The sequence below is a fragment of the Bos grunniens genome, chromosome 16, assembly GCF_055505025.1.
Source record: "Bos grunniens cultivar Pamir isolate PY7600 chromosome 16, Bosgru_T2T1.0, whole genome shotgun sequence".
Taxonomy (NCBI): Eukaryota; Metazoa; Chordata; class Mammalia; order Artiodactyla; family Bovidae; genus Bos; species Bos grunniens.
In genome coordinates this window covers 82,293,583-82,309,301 of record NC_141180.1, presented here as the reverse complement: position 1 = coordinate 82,309,301, position 15,719 = coordinate 82,293,583, and positions in this window count along the sequence as shown.

Genomic DNA, 15,719 nt, shown 5'->3' with positions numbered 1-15,719 from the left:
ACTCTGTTCGTTTTGTGAGTTGATTCTTGGCTGACATTTGAATCGGTGCAAGGAAATTATCCGTGATCTCGAGTGGATGGGGAAATACGTGGCTTTCGAATTGGGACAAGGCCCCTGGGTTCCCCTCCATTGTCAAGTAGATACAAGCCTCCTCTCGAGGTGGGATGAGGACGTCAGCATTCCTTTCCAGGCCAAGCAGGGCAATCGACCCTCATCTCGACTTGGGGCGGGGAAAATGGGGCTCTACTTACCTTCTGGCGGGAAACTCAGTGTTCCTCTCGAGTGGGGACAGGTATATCGGGAATCCTCTGGAGTTTTGTAAACCGTGTCAAGGACCCTTTCGAGTTGCAAGGGAAATGCGGGCTTTCTTTGGAAACGCTGCGGCATAAAATGGCCTCCTCTAGCGGGAAGGGGAGAATTTCATAGTTTGTGTGGAGTTATTGCGGGAAGCTGAGGGTTCCTTTCAAGTTGAGTGTCCACCTAGGTGACCACTCCTGTCTCCTCAGGGAAATCAGATCTCCTTTGGCATTGTGAGGGGCACCTCGGGATTCCTCGTGCATCGCTGCAGGGATGAATAGGGCCTCATGTCGAGTTGAGGTGGGAATCTCGGGGTTCCTCTCTATTTCTGACTTCGATCGCTGGGCCTCTGCTGAGTTGGAAAAGGAGAGTCAGGCCTCGTCTTGTGTTGAGGAATGGAACTCTGCTTGCCTCTCGAGTTGTTCATGGGGTGACAGGCCACTTGTTGAGTTGTATTTGAAACCGGTGGCCTTTTCCGAATGATGCAACTGGGGTGTCAGTGTCCCTTCGTGTTGTGACTTCATCCTCAGGGTTACATTCGAAGAGGTGCCCAGGCATAGGCACTTATCTTGAGTGGACTGGGAAATCGGTATCTTTCCGAATATGGCACAACGCATGAGGCTTTCTCTCGAGTTTCAATATGAGACCGGCCTCTTCCTGAGGTGCGACGGGAGGTCGGGATCCCTTTCCAGATAAAGCAGGGGAATCGAACCTAATATTGAGATCAAGATGGGAGAAGGGGTTCAGATTATGTTGTGCCTGGAAATTCGGTGTTCTTCTCAAGTGAGACCGGTATGTCAGGGAACTTTTTGAGTTGCATCAAGGGTATCAAGTACCGTTTCGAATTTCAAGGGGGAACATGGGATTTCTCTCGAGACACTGCAGCGGGAAAGGGCCTCATCTCGCGATGACGGGGTAACCTCATGGTTTTTCTAGAGTTGTGGTGGGATTCTCAAGTTACGACGGGGAACTCAGGGAACCTCTCCTGTGGCCCCAGGAAAGACCAATATCCATTCATGGTGTGAGGGGAGCTGGGGATTGCTCTCGAGTCACTTCAGGGCATATAGACCTCATCTAGGATTGTGTCTAGAAACTCCGTCTTCCTCTCCAGTGGCAATAGGGATCTCGGGGTTGCATTCAAGTTTCACCCGGGGAGACAGGCCTCATCTCGAGTCGAAGAAAAGAACTCCGCTCTCCTCTCCAGTTGTGACGGGTAACTCTTGGAGCCCATTGTGTGGCCTAAAGGGAGTTAAGCCTCCTGTGGAGTTTTGAGAGAAGACTTGGGATTGCTCTCTAGGCCCTGCCGGAAACGAAGGGCCTCATCTTGTGATGATGGGGAACTCTGGTGGGTTTTTTCGAGCTTCAGCGCGACGTGTGGGGGTCCTCTCGAGTTACGACGGGGCACTCAGGGAGCCTCTCGTGTGGTCCCAGGGAAAGCCAGTGTCCATTCGTGTTGCGAGGGGGAGCGCGGAATTGCTTTCGAGTCTCATCAGGGGAGTCGGGCCTCAATACGTGTTGAAGGGGGAATCTCGAGGTCTTGAGTTGCGACAGGAAATCCTGGGTTCCCTCGACTTGTGACAGTGACCTCAGGGATCTTCTCAGGGTGCCTATGGGAAGTCAGGAATACTGTGGAGTTGGGAGGTGCCTCTTGGGACTCCACTGGCTTTGTTGCAATGGAAGAGGGCCTTATCTCGAATTGAGGCAGGAACCTCAGGGATCCTCTCCATTTCTGACTTCGATGGTATTGTCTCTACAGAGCTGGGAAAGCTGAGTCAGGCCTCGTCTTGTGTTGAGGAATGGAACTCTGCTTGCCTCTCATGTTTTTCTTGGTGTGACAGGCCACTTGTCGAGTTGTGTTTGGAACCTGCGGCTTTTTCGGAACAATGCAGTGGGGGTGTCAATGCCCCTTCATGTTGTGACTTCATCCTCAGGGTTATATTCGAAGAGGGGCCCCGGCATTGGGACTTATCTTGAGTCGACGGGGAAATCGGTTTCTTTCGGAATGTGGCACGGCCCACGAGTCTTCCTCTCTAGGTTCAATGTGAGATCAGCCTCCTTCTGAGGTGCGACAGGACCGTTGGGATCCCTTTCCAGACAAAGCAGAGGAATCAACTCTCATGTTGAGATCAAGAGGGGAGAAGGGGCTCAGATTAAGTTGTGGGAAACTCGGTGTTCCTCTCGAGTGAAAACCGTATGTTGGGGAACTTTTTTGGTTGCATCAAGGGTGTGAAGTACCGTTTCGAATTTCAAGAGGGAACGTGGGATTTCTCTTGAGATGCTGCCATTGGAAAGGGTCTCATCTCGCGATGACGGGGGAACCTCGTGGTTTTACTCGAGCGGTGGGGGGATTCTCTAGTTACGACAGGGAACTCAGGGAGCCTCCCGTTTTGTGTCAGGGAAGTCCAATCTCCATTCCAGTTGCGAGAGGGACCTGCAGATTGCTCTTTTGTCACTGCAGTGCCAATAGACCTCATCTAGGCTTGTGTCCAGAAACTGTGTTCCTGTCCAGTGGTGACAGGGACCTCGGGGTTGCATTCAAGGTTCACCTGGGGAGTCAGGACTAGTGGGGTTTCTCTCGAGTTATGACTGGGAAATCAAGGAGCCTCTCGTGTGGCCCCAGGGAAGTCTAGTCTCCAATCGCTTTGCGAGGGGTAGCGCGGCATTGCTTTCGAGTCACAGCAGGGGAATCGGGCCTCAAGACGCATTGAAGGGGGACTCTCGAGGTCTTTCTCGAGTTGCAGCAGGAAACCCTGGGTTCCCTCGACTTGTGACGTTGACCTCAGGGAGCTTCTCATGGTGCCTATGGAAGTCAGGAATACTGTGAGTTCGGAATGGCCTCTGGGGAATCCACTGGGTCTGGTGTAATGGAAGAGGGCCTCATCTCGAGTTGAGGTGGGAACCTCAGGCTTCCTCTGATGTTCTGACGTGGGTCTCAGGCTGTGTATACCGTTTCAAACAGGGAGTCAGGTCTCGACGTCTGTGGAGGCAGGGAACGCTGCTTTCCTCTCGAGTTATCAAAGGGGTTTCAAAGCTCCAGCCGAGTTGAATTTGGACCTGGGGCTCTTTTCGGATTAGCAACCGGGGCATCAGATCTCCCTTCGTATTGTGAGGTGATTCTCGGCTGACATTCAAATTGGTGCATGGAAATCAGGCCTGATATCGTGTGGATGGGAGAATACATGGCTTTCAAATTGTGACAATGCCCCGGGTTCCATTCCAGTGTCAAGTAGATACCAGCCTCCTCTCGAGGTGCGACAGGGACGTCGGCATTCCTATCCAGGAGAAGCAGGGCATTCGACCTCATCTCGACTTGAGGCGAGGAAAACGGGGCTCTGCTTGACTTGTGGTGGGAAACTCAGCATTCCTCTTGAGTGGTGACGGGTATCTCATGAAACTTCTGGAGTTTCATAAATCATATCAAGGACCCTTTCCAGTTCTAAGGGAAACATGGGCTTTCTTTGGAAATGCTGCAGTGTAAATGGGCCTCCTCAAGCGTGCAGGTGAGAATTTTGTAGTTTTCGTGGAGTTGTGGCGGGAAGCTTAGGGTTCCTCTCGAGTTGCTTGTCGACCTGGGGGACTTCTCGTGTCTCCTCAGGGAAGTCAGATCTCCTTTGGCGTTGCGAGGGGCACCTCTGGATTCCTCGCGCATCACTGCAGGGATGAATAGGGCCTCATCTCGAGTTTAGACAGTAACCTCAGGGTTCCTCTCCATTTCTGAATTCGAAAGTAGGTGCCCCACAGAGTTGGAACAGGAGAGTCAGGCCTCGTCTTGTGTTGAGGAATGGAACTCCGCTTGCCTCTCGAGTTGTTCATGGGGTGACAGGCCACTTGTCGAGTTGTATTTGGAACCTGCATCTTTTCTGGACAATGAAACTGCAGTGTCAGTGTCCCTTCCAGTTGTGACTTCATCCTCAGGGTTACATTCGAAGAGATGCCCAGGCAATGGTACTTATTTTGAGTGAATTGGGAAATCGGTGTCTTTCGAGATTAGGCACGACCCACTAGGCTTCCTCTCGAGTTTCAATGTGAGACTGGACTCCTCCTGAGGTGCGACCAGAACGTCTGGATCCCTTTTCATACAAAGCAGGGGAATCGACCCTCATGTCACAATCAGGTGGGGAGAAGAGGCTCAGATTAAGTTGTACCTGGAAACTCAGTGTTCCTCTCGAGTGAGAACGGTATGTCGGGCAACTTTTGAGTTGCATCAAGGGTTTCAATTACTGTTTCTAATTTCAAGATGGAACATGGGATTTCTCTTGAGACACTGCACCGGGATAGGGCCTCATATCGTGATGACGGGGGAACCTCGTGGTTTTTCTCGAGTTTCAGCTGGATTCTCAAGTTACGACGGGGACTCAGGGAGCCTCTCATGTTCCCCAAGGGAAGACCAATCTCCACTGGAGTGGCGAGGGGGAGCTGGGGATTGCTCTCGAGTCACTACAGGGCAAATAGACCTCATCTAGGCTTGTGTCCAGAAACTCCGAGTTCCTCTACAGTGGCGACAGGGTTGCATTCGGGGTTGCAGATCTCGGGGTTGCATTCAAGGTTCACCGGGTTCAGGCCTCGTCTCGAGTGGAAGCAAAGAACTCCCCTCTTCCTTCGAGTTGCAACGGGTACCTCTTAGAGCCCACTGAGTGGCCTAAAGGGAGTCAAGCCTCCTGTGGAGTTTTGAGAGAGGACTCGGGATTGCTCTCTAGGCCCTGAAGGAAAAGAAGGGCCTTATCTCGAGAAGACCGGGGAATCTCATGGTTTTTTTCGAGCTGCGGTAGGACGTGTGGGGTTTCTCTCCATTTATGACGGTGAATCAGGGAGCCTCTGGTGTGGCCTCAGGTAAGTCCAGTCTTCTTTCGAGTTGTGAGTGGGAGCACGGCATTGCTCTCGAGTCATGGCAGGGTAACCGGGCCTCAAGATGCATTGAAGGGGGAATCTCAAGGTCTTTCTCGAGTTGTGGCAAGAAACCCTGGGTTCCCTCAAATTGTGATGGTGACCTCAGGGAGCTTCTCAGGTTGCCTATGGGAAATCAGGAATACTGTGGAGTTCAGAAGGGCTGCTTGTGACTCCACTGGGTTTGGTGCAATGGAAGAGTGCCTCATCTTGAGTTGAGGTGGGAACATCAGGGTTCCTCTCGTGTTCTGACGTGGGTCTCGGGCTGTGTATGCCGTTTCAAACAGGGAGTCAGGTCTCAACGTGTGTGGAGCATGGAACGCTACTTTCCTCTCGAGTTATCACAGGGGTTTCAGGCCTCCTGGTGAGTTGAATTTGGGACCTGGGGCTCTTTTAGTTTTAGCAACGAGGGCATCAGAACTCCCTTCGTGTTGTGAGTTGATTCTCGGCTGACATTCGAATCGGTGTAAGGAAATCAGGCCTGAACTCGAGTTGATGGGGAAATACGTGGCTTTCGAATTGTGACAGGGCCCCCGGGTTCCCCTCCAGTGTCAAGTAGATATCAGCTTCCTCCTGAGATGCGACGGGGATGTCGGCATTCCTTTCCAGGCAAAGCAGGGCAAGCGACCCTCATCTCAACTTTAATCGGGGAAAATGGGGCTCTTCTTGACTTGTGGTGGGAAACTCAGCGTTCCTCTAGAGTGGGAACGGGTATCTCGGGAAACTTCTGGAGTTTTGTAAAGCGTGTCATGGAGCCTTTCGAGTTCCAAGGTAAATGTGGTATTTCTTTGGAAACGATACAGTATAAAAGGGCCTCCTCAAGCGTGCAGGGGAGAATTTCTTAGTTTTCATCGAGTTGCAGCGGGAAGCTTAGGGTTCCTCTCGAGTTGCCTGTCGACCTGGGGAACCGCTCGTGTATCCCCAGGGAAGTCAGATCTCCTTTGGCATTGCGAGGGGGCATCTCGGTATTCCTCAGGCATGGCTGCAGGAATGAATAGGGCCTCATCTCGAGTTGAGGCAGGAACGTCATGGTTCCTCTCCATTTCTGACTTCAATATCAGGGACTCTGCAGAGTTGAAACAGGAGAATCAGGCCCCATATTGTGTTGAGGAATGGAACTCCGCTTGCCTCTCGCATTGTTTACTGGGTGATAGGCCACTTGTCGAGTTGTATTTGGAACCTGTGGCCTTTTCTGGACGATGCAACTGGGGTATAAGTGTCCCTTCGTGTTGTGACTTCATCCTCAGGGTTACATTCGAAGAGGTGCCCATTCATTGGGACTTATCTTGAGTGGACAGGGAAATTAGTGTCTTTCGGAATGTGGCAGGACCCACGAGGCTTCCTCTCTAGTTTCAATGTGTGACCGGCCTCCTCCTGAGGTGCGACGGGAAGGTCGGGATCCCTTTCCAGACAAAGCAGGGGAATCGACCCTCATGTAGAGATCAGGAGGGGAGAAGGGCCTCAGATTAAGTTGTGCTGGGAAACTCGGTGTTCCGGTCAAGTGAGACTGGTATGTCAGGGAACTTTTTGAGTTGCATCAAGGGTGTCAAGTACCGTTTCGAATTTCTAGAGGGAATGTGGGATTTCTCTTGAGACACTGTGGCATCTCGGGATGAAAGGGGAACCTCGTGGTTTTTCTCAAATTGCGGCAGGGTTCTCGAGTTATGACAGGGAACTCAGGGCGCCTCTCCTGTTGCCCCAGGGAAATCCAATCTCTATTCGAGTTGTGAGGGGAATCTGAGGATTGCTCTCAAGTCACTGCAGGGCAAATAGACCTCATCTAGGCATGTGTCCAGAAACTCCGTGTTCCTCTCCAGTGTCAACAAGGATCTCGGGATTGCATTCAAGGTTCACCCAGGGATTCAGGTCTTGTCTCGGGTTGAAGCAAAGAACTCCACTTTCCTTTATAGATGCAACGGGTATCTCTTGGAGCCCACTGAGTGGCCTCAAGGGAGTCAAGCCTCCTGTGGAATTTTGAGAGAGGACTCGGGATTTCTCTCTAGGCCCTGAAAAAAAGAAGGGCCTCATCTTGCAATGACGGGGGAATCTCGTGCTTTATTTCGAGCTGCGGCGTGACATGTGGGGTTTCTCTCGAGTTACGAAGGGGAACTCAGGGAGCCTCTCGTCTGGCCACAGGGAAGTTCCATCTGCATTCGAGTTGCGAAGGGGAGCTGGAGATTACTCTGAGAAACTTCAGGGCAAGTAGACCTCATCTAGGCTTGTGTCCAGAAACTCCATGTTCCTCTCCAGTGACGACAGGGATCTCGGGGTTGCATTCAAGGTTCACCCGAGGAGTCAGGCCTCGTGTCTAGTGGAAGCAAAGATCTCCGCTCTCTTCTCGAGTTGCGACAGGTATCTCTTGCAGCCCATTGAGTGGCCTCAAGGGAGTCAAGCCTCCTGTGGAGTTTTGAGAGAGGACTCGGGATTGCTCTCTAGGCCCTGCAGTAAAAGAAGGGCCTTATCATGGGATGACGGGGGAATCTCATGGTTTTTTTCGAGCTGCGGCACTATGTGTGGGCTTTCTCTCGAGTTACGATGGGGAACTAAGGGAGCCACTCGTGGTGCCCCAGGGAAGTCCAATCTCCATTCAAGTTGCGAGAATGAGCTGGGGATTGCTCTCGAGTCACTGCAGGGCAAATAGACCTCATCTAGGGTTGTGTCCAGAAACTCCATGTTCCTCAACAGTGGTGAAATACATCTTGGGGTTGCATTCAAGGTTAACCCAGGGAATCAGGCCTCATCTCGAATGGAAGCACAGAACTCCACTCTCCTCTCGAGATGTGACCGGTATTTCTTGGAGCCCATTGAGTGGCCTAAAGGGAGTCAAGCCTCCTGTGGATTTTTGAGAGAGGACTCGGGATTGCTTTCTAGGCCCTGCAGGAAAAGAAGGGCCTCATCTCGCAATGACGGGGGAAACTCATGTTTTTTTTTCGAGCTGCGGCGTGACGTGTGGGGTTTCTCTTGAGTTACAACGGTGAAATCAGGGAGCCTCTCATGTGCCCGCAGGGAAGTCCAGTGTCCTTTCAAGTTGCTAAGGGGAATGCGGCATTGCTCTCGAATCACGAAAGGGAATCGGGCCTCAAGACGCTTTGAAGGGGGAATCTCGAGGTATTTGTCGAGTTGCGGCAAGAAACCCTGCGTTCCCTCGACTTGTGGTAATCAATTCAGAGAGCTTCTCAGGGTGTCTATGGGAAGTCAGGAATACTGTGGAGTTGGGAGGGGCCTCTCGGGACTCCACTGGGTTTGGTGCAATGGAAAAGGGCCTCATCTCGAGTTCAGGCCGGAACCTCAGGATTCCTCTCCTGTTCTGATGTGGGTCTTGGGCTGTGTATGCCGTTTCAAACAGGGAGTCAGGTCTTGACGTGTGTGGAGGCATGGAACTCTGCTTTCCTCTCGAGTTGTCAATGGGATTTCAGGCCTCCAGCCGAGTTGAATTTGGGACCTGGGGTTCTTCTTGGATTAGCAACTGGGGTATCAGAACTCCCTTCTTGTTATGAGTTGATTCTCGGTTGACATGCATATCGGTGCAAGGGAATCAGGTCTGATCTCATGTGGATGGGGAAATCAGTGGCTTTCGAACTGTGACAAGGCCCCCGGGTTCCCCTCCAGTGTCAAGTAGATACCAGCCTCCTTTGAGGTGTGAGAGGCACGTCGGCATTCCTTTCCAGGCGAAGTAGGGCAATCGACCCTCATCTCGACTTGAGGCGGGGAAAACGGGGCTCTTCTTGAGTTGTGGTGAGAAACTCAATGTTCTTCTCGAGTAGGGATGGGTATCTCAGGAAACTTCTGGAGTTTAGTAAAGTGTGTTGAGGACCCTTTCAATTTCCAAGTGAAACTTGGGCTTTCTTTGGAAATGCTGCAGTGTTTCCAAAGAAAAGGGCCTCCTCAAGAATGCAGTGGATAATTTCATAATTTGCGTGTAGTTGAGGCGGGACGCTTAGGGTTCCTCTTGAGTTGCTTGTCGACCTGGGGGATCACTCGTGTCTCCTCAGGGATGTCAGATCTCCTTTTGCGTTGCAAGGGGTACCTCAGGATTCCTCGCTCATCGCTGCAGGGATGAATAGGGCCTAATCTCAAGTTGAGTCGGGAAGCTCAGTGTTCCTCTCCATTTCAGACTTTGATCGCAGGGTCACTGCAGAGTTGGAACAGGAGAGTCAGGCCTTATCTTGTGTTGAGGAATGGAACTCCGATTACCTCTCGAGTTTTTTATTTGGTGACAGGCCACTTGTCGAGTTGTGTTTCGAACCTACTGCTTTTTCTGGACGATGCAACTGGAGTGTCACTGCCCCTTCGTGTTTTGACGTCGTCCTCCCAGTTACTTCCGAAGAGGTGCCAGGGCATTAGGACTTACATTGAGTGGACAGGGAAATCAGTGTCTTTCAGAATTTGGCGCAACCCTCTAGGATTCCTCTCGAGTTTCAATGTGAGACCAGACTCCTCTTGAGGTGCAACGGGAAGGTCGTGATCCCTTTCCAGACAAAGCAGGGGAATAGACTCTCATGTCGAGATCAGGAGGGGAGAAGGGGCTCAGATTATGTTGTGCTGGGAAACTCGGTGATCCTTTCAAGTGAGAACGGTATGTCGGGGGAACTTTTTGGGTTGCATCAAGGGTGTCAAGTACCGTTTCGAATATCAGTAGGAAACGTGGGATTTCTCTTGAGACACTACAGTGGGAAAGTGCTTCATCTCGCAATGAGGAGGGAATGTCATGGTTTTTCTCAAGTTGCGGCGGGATTCTGGAGTTACGTCAGGGAACACAGGGAGCCTCTCCTGTGGCCCCAGGGAAGTCCAGTCTCCATTCGAGTTTCGAGGGGGATCGAAACTCGAGTTTCGAGGATCGAGGGGGATTGAGTCATGGCAGGAGAATCGGGCCTCAAGACGCGTTGAATGAGGAATCTCGAAGTCTTTCTTGAGTTGTGGCAGGAACCCTGGGTTCCCTCGACTTGTGACGGTGACCTGAGGGAGCTTCTCAGGGTGCCTATGGGAAGTCAGGAATACTGTGGGCTTGGGAGGAGCCTCTTGGGACTCCACTGGGTTTGGTGCAATGGAAGAAGGCCTCATCTCAAGTTGAGGCGGGAACGTCAGGATTCCTCTCCTGTTGTGACATAGGTCTCGGGCTGTGTATCTATTTCAAACAGGGAGTCAGGTCTCGACGTGTGTGGAAGCATTGAACTGTTTCCTCTCGAATTGTCAAAGGAGTTTCAGTCCCCCAGCCGAGGTGAATTTGAGACCTGGGGCTCTTTTTGAATTAGCAACCGAGACATCAGAACTCCCTTCGTGTTGTGAGTTGATTCTCTGTTGACATTCAAATTGCTAAAAGGCAATCAGGCCTGATCTCGAGTGGATAGGGAAATACCAGCGTTCGAATTGTGACAAGGCCCACGGCTTCCCCTCCAGTGTCAAGTAGATTCCAACCTCCTCTTGAAGTGCGATGGAGACGTCGGCATTTCTTTCCAGGCAAAGCAGGGCAATTGATCCACATCTCGACTTGAGGCAGGGGAAACGGGGCTCTTCTTGACTTGTGGCGGGAATTTCAGCATTCCTCTCGAGTGGGGAAGCAAATCTGGGGAAATTTCTGGAGTTTCATAAAGCGTATTGAGGACCCTCTCGAGTTCTAAGGGAGACGTGGGCTTTCGTTGGAAACGCTGCAGCGTAAAAGGGCCTATCAAGCATGCAGGGGAGAATTTCGTAGTTTGCGTGGAGTTGTGGCAGGAAGCTTATGGTTCCTCTCGAATTGCGTGTTGACCTGGCGGTCCGCTCGTGTCTCATCTTGGAAGTCAGATCTCCTTTGGCATTGTGAGGGGCACCTCAGGAATCCTTGTGCATTGCTGCAGGGGTGAATAGAGCCTCATCTTGAGTTGAGGTGGGTACCTCAGGGTTCCTCTCCATTTCTGACTTCGATCGCAGGGTGTCTGCAGAGTTGGAACAGGAGAGTCAGGTCTTGACTTGGGTTGAGGAATGGAACTCCGCTTGCATCTTGAGTTGTTCATGGGGTGACAGGCCACTTGTCGAGTTGTATTTGGAACCTGTGGCTTTTTCTGGACGATGCAACAAGGGTGTCAGTGCCCCTTCGTGTTGTGACTTCATCCACAGGGTTACATTCGTAGAGGTGCCCAGGCATTGAGACTTATCTTGAGTGGACTGGGAAATCTGTGTCTTTCGGAATGTGGCACAACTCTCGAGGCTTTCTCTCGAATTTCAGTGTGGGACCGGCCTCCTTCTGAGATGCAACGGGAAGGTCCGGATCCCTTTCCAGACAAAGCAGGGGAATCAACCCTCATGTCAAGATCAGGAAGGGGAAATGTTCTCAGATTATATTGTGCTGGGAAACTCGGTGTTCCTCTCGAGTGAGAACGTTATGTCTGGGAACTTTTTGAGTTGCATCAAGGCTGTCAAGTGCCGTTTCGAATTTCAAGAAGGAATGTGGGATTTCTCTTGAGAGGCTGCAGCGGGAAGGGGCCTCATTTCGCGATGTCGGGGGAACCTCGTTGTTTTTCTTGAGTTGCGGTGGGATTCTGTGGTATGACAGGGAACTCAGGGAGCCTCTCGTGTTGGCCCAGGGAAGTCCAATCTCCATTCGAGTTGGGAGGGGGAGTTGGGGATTGCTCTCGAGTCACTGCAGGGCAAATAGACCTCATCTAGGTTTGTGTCCCGAAACTCAGAGTTCCTCTCCAGTGGCGACAGGAATCTCGAGGTTGCATTCAAGGTTCACCTGGGGAGTAAGGCCTCGTCTCGAGTGAACGCAAAAAACTCCACTCTCCTCTTGAGTTGGGATGGGTATCTGCTGGAGCCCATTGAGTGGCCTAAAGGGAGTCAAGCTTCCTGTGGAGTTTTGAGAGAGAACTCGGAATTGCTCTCTAGGCCCTGCAGGAAAAGAAGGCCCTCATCTCGCGATGAAGGGGGAACCTCCTGGTTTTTCTCGAATTGTGACAGGATTTTCGAGTTACGACGGGGAACTCAGGGAGCCTCTCGTGTTGCCCCAGGGAAGTTCAATCTGCATTCGAGTTGCAATGGGCAGCTGGGGATTGCTTTCGAGTCACTGCAGGGCAAATAGACCTCATCTAGGGTTGTATCCAGAAACTCCGTGTTCCTCTGCAGTGGAGACAGGGATCACAGGGTTGCATTCAAGGTTCACCAGGGGAGTCAGGCCTCGCTTCGATTGGAAGCAAAGAACTCCACTCTCCTCTCGAGTTGCGACGGGTATCTCTTGGAGCCCATTGAGTGGCCTAAGGGAGTCAAGCCTCCTGTGGAGTTTTGAGAGAGGACTCGGGATTGCTCTCTAGGCCCTGCAGGAAAAGAAGTGCCTCGTCTCGCGATGACAGGGGAATCTCGTGGTTTTTATCGAGCTGCAGTGCACGTGTGGGGTTTCTCTTGAGTTACAACAGGGAACTCGGGGAGCCTCTCATGTGGACCCTGGGAAGTCCAGTCTCCATTCGAGTTGAGAGTGGGAACGTGGCATTGCTCTGGAGTCACGGCAGGGAATCGAGCCGCAAGAAGCTTTGAAGGAGGAATCTCGAGTTCTTTCTCGAGTTGCGGCATGAAACCCTGTGATCCCTCGACTTGTGATGGTGAACTCATGGAGCTTCTTAAGGTGCCTATGGGAATTCAGGAATACTGTGGAGTTGGGAGGGGTCTCTCGGGATTCCACTGGGTTTGATGCAATGGAAAAGGGACTCGTCTAGAGGTGAGGCGGGAACCGCAGTGTACCTCTCCTGTTCTGCCATGGGTCTCGGGCTGTGTATGCCATTTCATACAGGGAGTCAGGTCTCGACATGTGTGGTGGCATGGAACTCTGCTTTCCTCTCGAGTTGTCAAAGGGGTTTCATGCCTCCAGCCGAATTGAATTTGGGACCTGGAGCGTTTTTCGGATTAGCAACCTGGGCATCAGAACTCCCTTCATGTTGTGAGTTGATTCTCGGCTGACATTTGAATCAGTGCAAGGAAATCAGGCCTGATCTTGAGTGGATGGGGAAATACGTGCCTTTCGAATTGTGACAAGGTCCCCGGGTTCCCCTCCGGTGTCAAGTAGATACCAGCCTCTTCTCGAGGTGCAATGGAGATGTTGGCATTCCTTTCCAGGCAAGCAGAGCAATCGACCTTCATTTTGACTTGAGGTGGGGAAAATGGGGGGCTTCCTGACTTGTGGCGGGAAACTCAGCATTACTCTCGAGTGGGGACGCGTGTCTCGAGAAACTTCTCAAGTTTCGTAAAGCATGTCAAGGACCCTTTCGAGTTCCAAGGGAAATGTCGGCTTTCTTTGGAAATGCTGCAGCGTAAAGGGCCTCCTCAAGCATGTAGGGGAGAATTTCCTACTTTCCGTGGACTTGGGGCGGGAAGCTGAGGGTTCCTCTCGAGTTGCGTGTTGACCTAGGGGACCACTCATGTCTCCTCAGGAAGTCAGATCTTCTTTGTCTTTGTGAGGGGCACCTGGGGATTCCTCGTGCATCGCTACAGGAATTAATATGGCCTCATCTCGAGTTGAGGCGGGAACCTCAGGGTTCCTCTCCATTTCTAACTTTGATCACAGGATCTCTGCTGAGTTGGAACAGGAGAGTCAGGCCTTGTCCTGTGTTGAGTAATGGAACTCTGCTTGCCTCTTGAGTTGTTCACTGGGTGACATGCCACTTGTCGAGTTCTATTTGGAATCTGCAGCTTTTTCCGTTCGATGCTACTGCGGTGTCAGTGCCCCTTCGTGTTGTGACTTCATCCTCAGGGTTACATTCGAAGAGGTGCCCGGGTATTGGGACTTATCTTGAGTGGACCAGGAAATTGGTGTCTTTCAGAATGTGGCACGACCCATGATGTTTCCTCTCGAGTTTCAAAGTGAGACCGGCCTCCTCCTGAGGAGCGACGGGAGGGTCCGGATCCCTTTCCAGACAAAGCAGGGGAATCGACCCTCATGTCGAGATTAGAAGGGGAGAAGGGGCTCAGAATAAGTTGGGCCAGGAAACTCGATGTTCCTCTTGAGTGAGACTGGTATGTCGGGGAACTTTTTGAGTTGCATCAAGGGTGTCAAATACCGTTTCGAATGTAAAGAGGGAACTTGAGATTTCTTTTTAGACTCTGAGGCAGAAAAGGGCCTTATTTCATGATAACAGGGGAACCTCGTGGTTTTTCTCGAGTTGTGGCGGGATTCTTGAGGTACGACGGGGAACTCAAGGAGCCTCTCGTGTTGCCCCAGGGAAGTTCAATCTCCATTTGAGTTGTGAGGTGAGGCTGGGGATATTTCTCGAAACACTGCAGGGCAAATAGGCCTCATCTAGGGTTGTGTCCAGAAACTCCATGTTCCTCCCTGTGGCGAAAGGTATCTCGGGGTTGCATTCAAGGTTCACCAGGGAGTCAGGCCTGGTCTCATCTGGAAGCAAAGAACTCCACTCTCCTCTCGAGTTGCGACGGGTATTTCTTGGAATCCATTGAGTGGCCTAAAGGAAGTCAAGCCTCCTGTGGAGTTTTGAGAGGACTCGCGATTTCTCTCTAGGCCATGCAGGAAAAGAAGGGCCTCATCTCGCAATTTCGGGGGCATCTCATGGCTTTTTTCGAGCTGCAGCATGACGTGTGGGGTTTCTCCCGAGTTACGACGGGCAACTCAGGGAGCTTCTGGTGTGGCCCCTGGGAAGTCCAGTCTCCATTCAAGTTCCGAGAGGAAGCGTGGCATTGCTCTCGAGTCACGGCAGGGAATCAGGCCTCAAAACGCATTGAAGGGGGAATCTCAAGGTATTTCTCGAGGTGCAGCAGAAAACCCTTGGTTCCCTCGACTTGTTAAGGTGACCTAATGGAGTTCTCAGGGTGCCTATGGGAAATCAGGAACACTGTGGAGTTGGAGGGGCCTCTTGGGACTCCACTGGGTTTTGTGCAATGAAAGAGGGTCTCATCTCGAGTTAAGGCGGGTACCACAGGGTTCCTCTCCTGTTCTGACATGGGTCTCGGGCTGTGTATGCCTTTTCAAACAGGGACTTAGGTCTCGACGTGTTTGGAGGCAAGGAAATCTTCTTTCCTCTCAAGTTGTCAAATGGGTTTCAGGCCTCCAGCCGAGTTGAATTTGGGACCTGGGGCTCTTTTCGGATTAGCAACTGGTGCATCAGAACTCGCTTTGTGTTGTGAGTTGATTCTCAGCTGACATTCAAATAGGTGCAAGGGAATCAGGCCTGATCTCGAGTGGATGGGGAAATACATGGCTTTTGAATTGTGACAAGGTCCCTGGGTTCCCCTCCAGTGTCAAGTTGATACAAGCCTCTTCTCATGATGTGTCGTGGATGTCAGCATTCCTTTCCAGGCGAAGCAGGACAATCAACCCTCATCTCGACTTGTGGTGGGGAAAACGGGGCTCTTCTTGACTTGTGGCAGGAAATTCAGCATTCCTCTCGAGTGGGGACGGGTATCTCGGGAAACTTCTAGAATTTCATAAAGTGTGTTGAGGACCCTTTCCTGTTGCAAGGGTAACGTGGGCTTTATTTGGAAATGCTGCAGCATAAACGGGCCTCCTCAAGCGTGCAGGGGAGAATTTCGTGGCTTGCGTGGAATTGTGGCGGGAAGTTTAG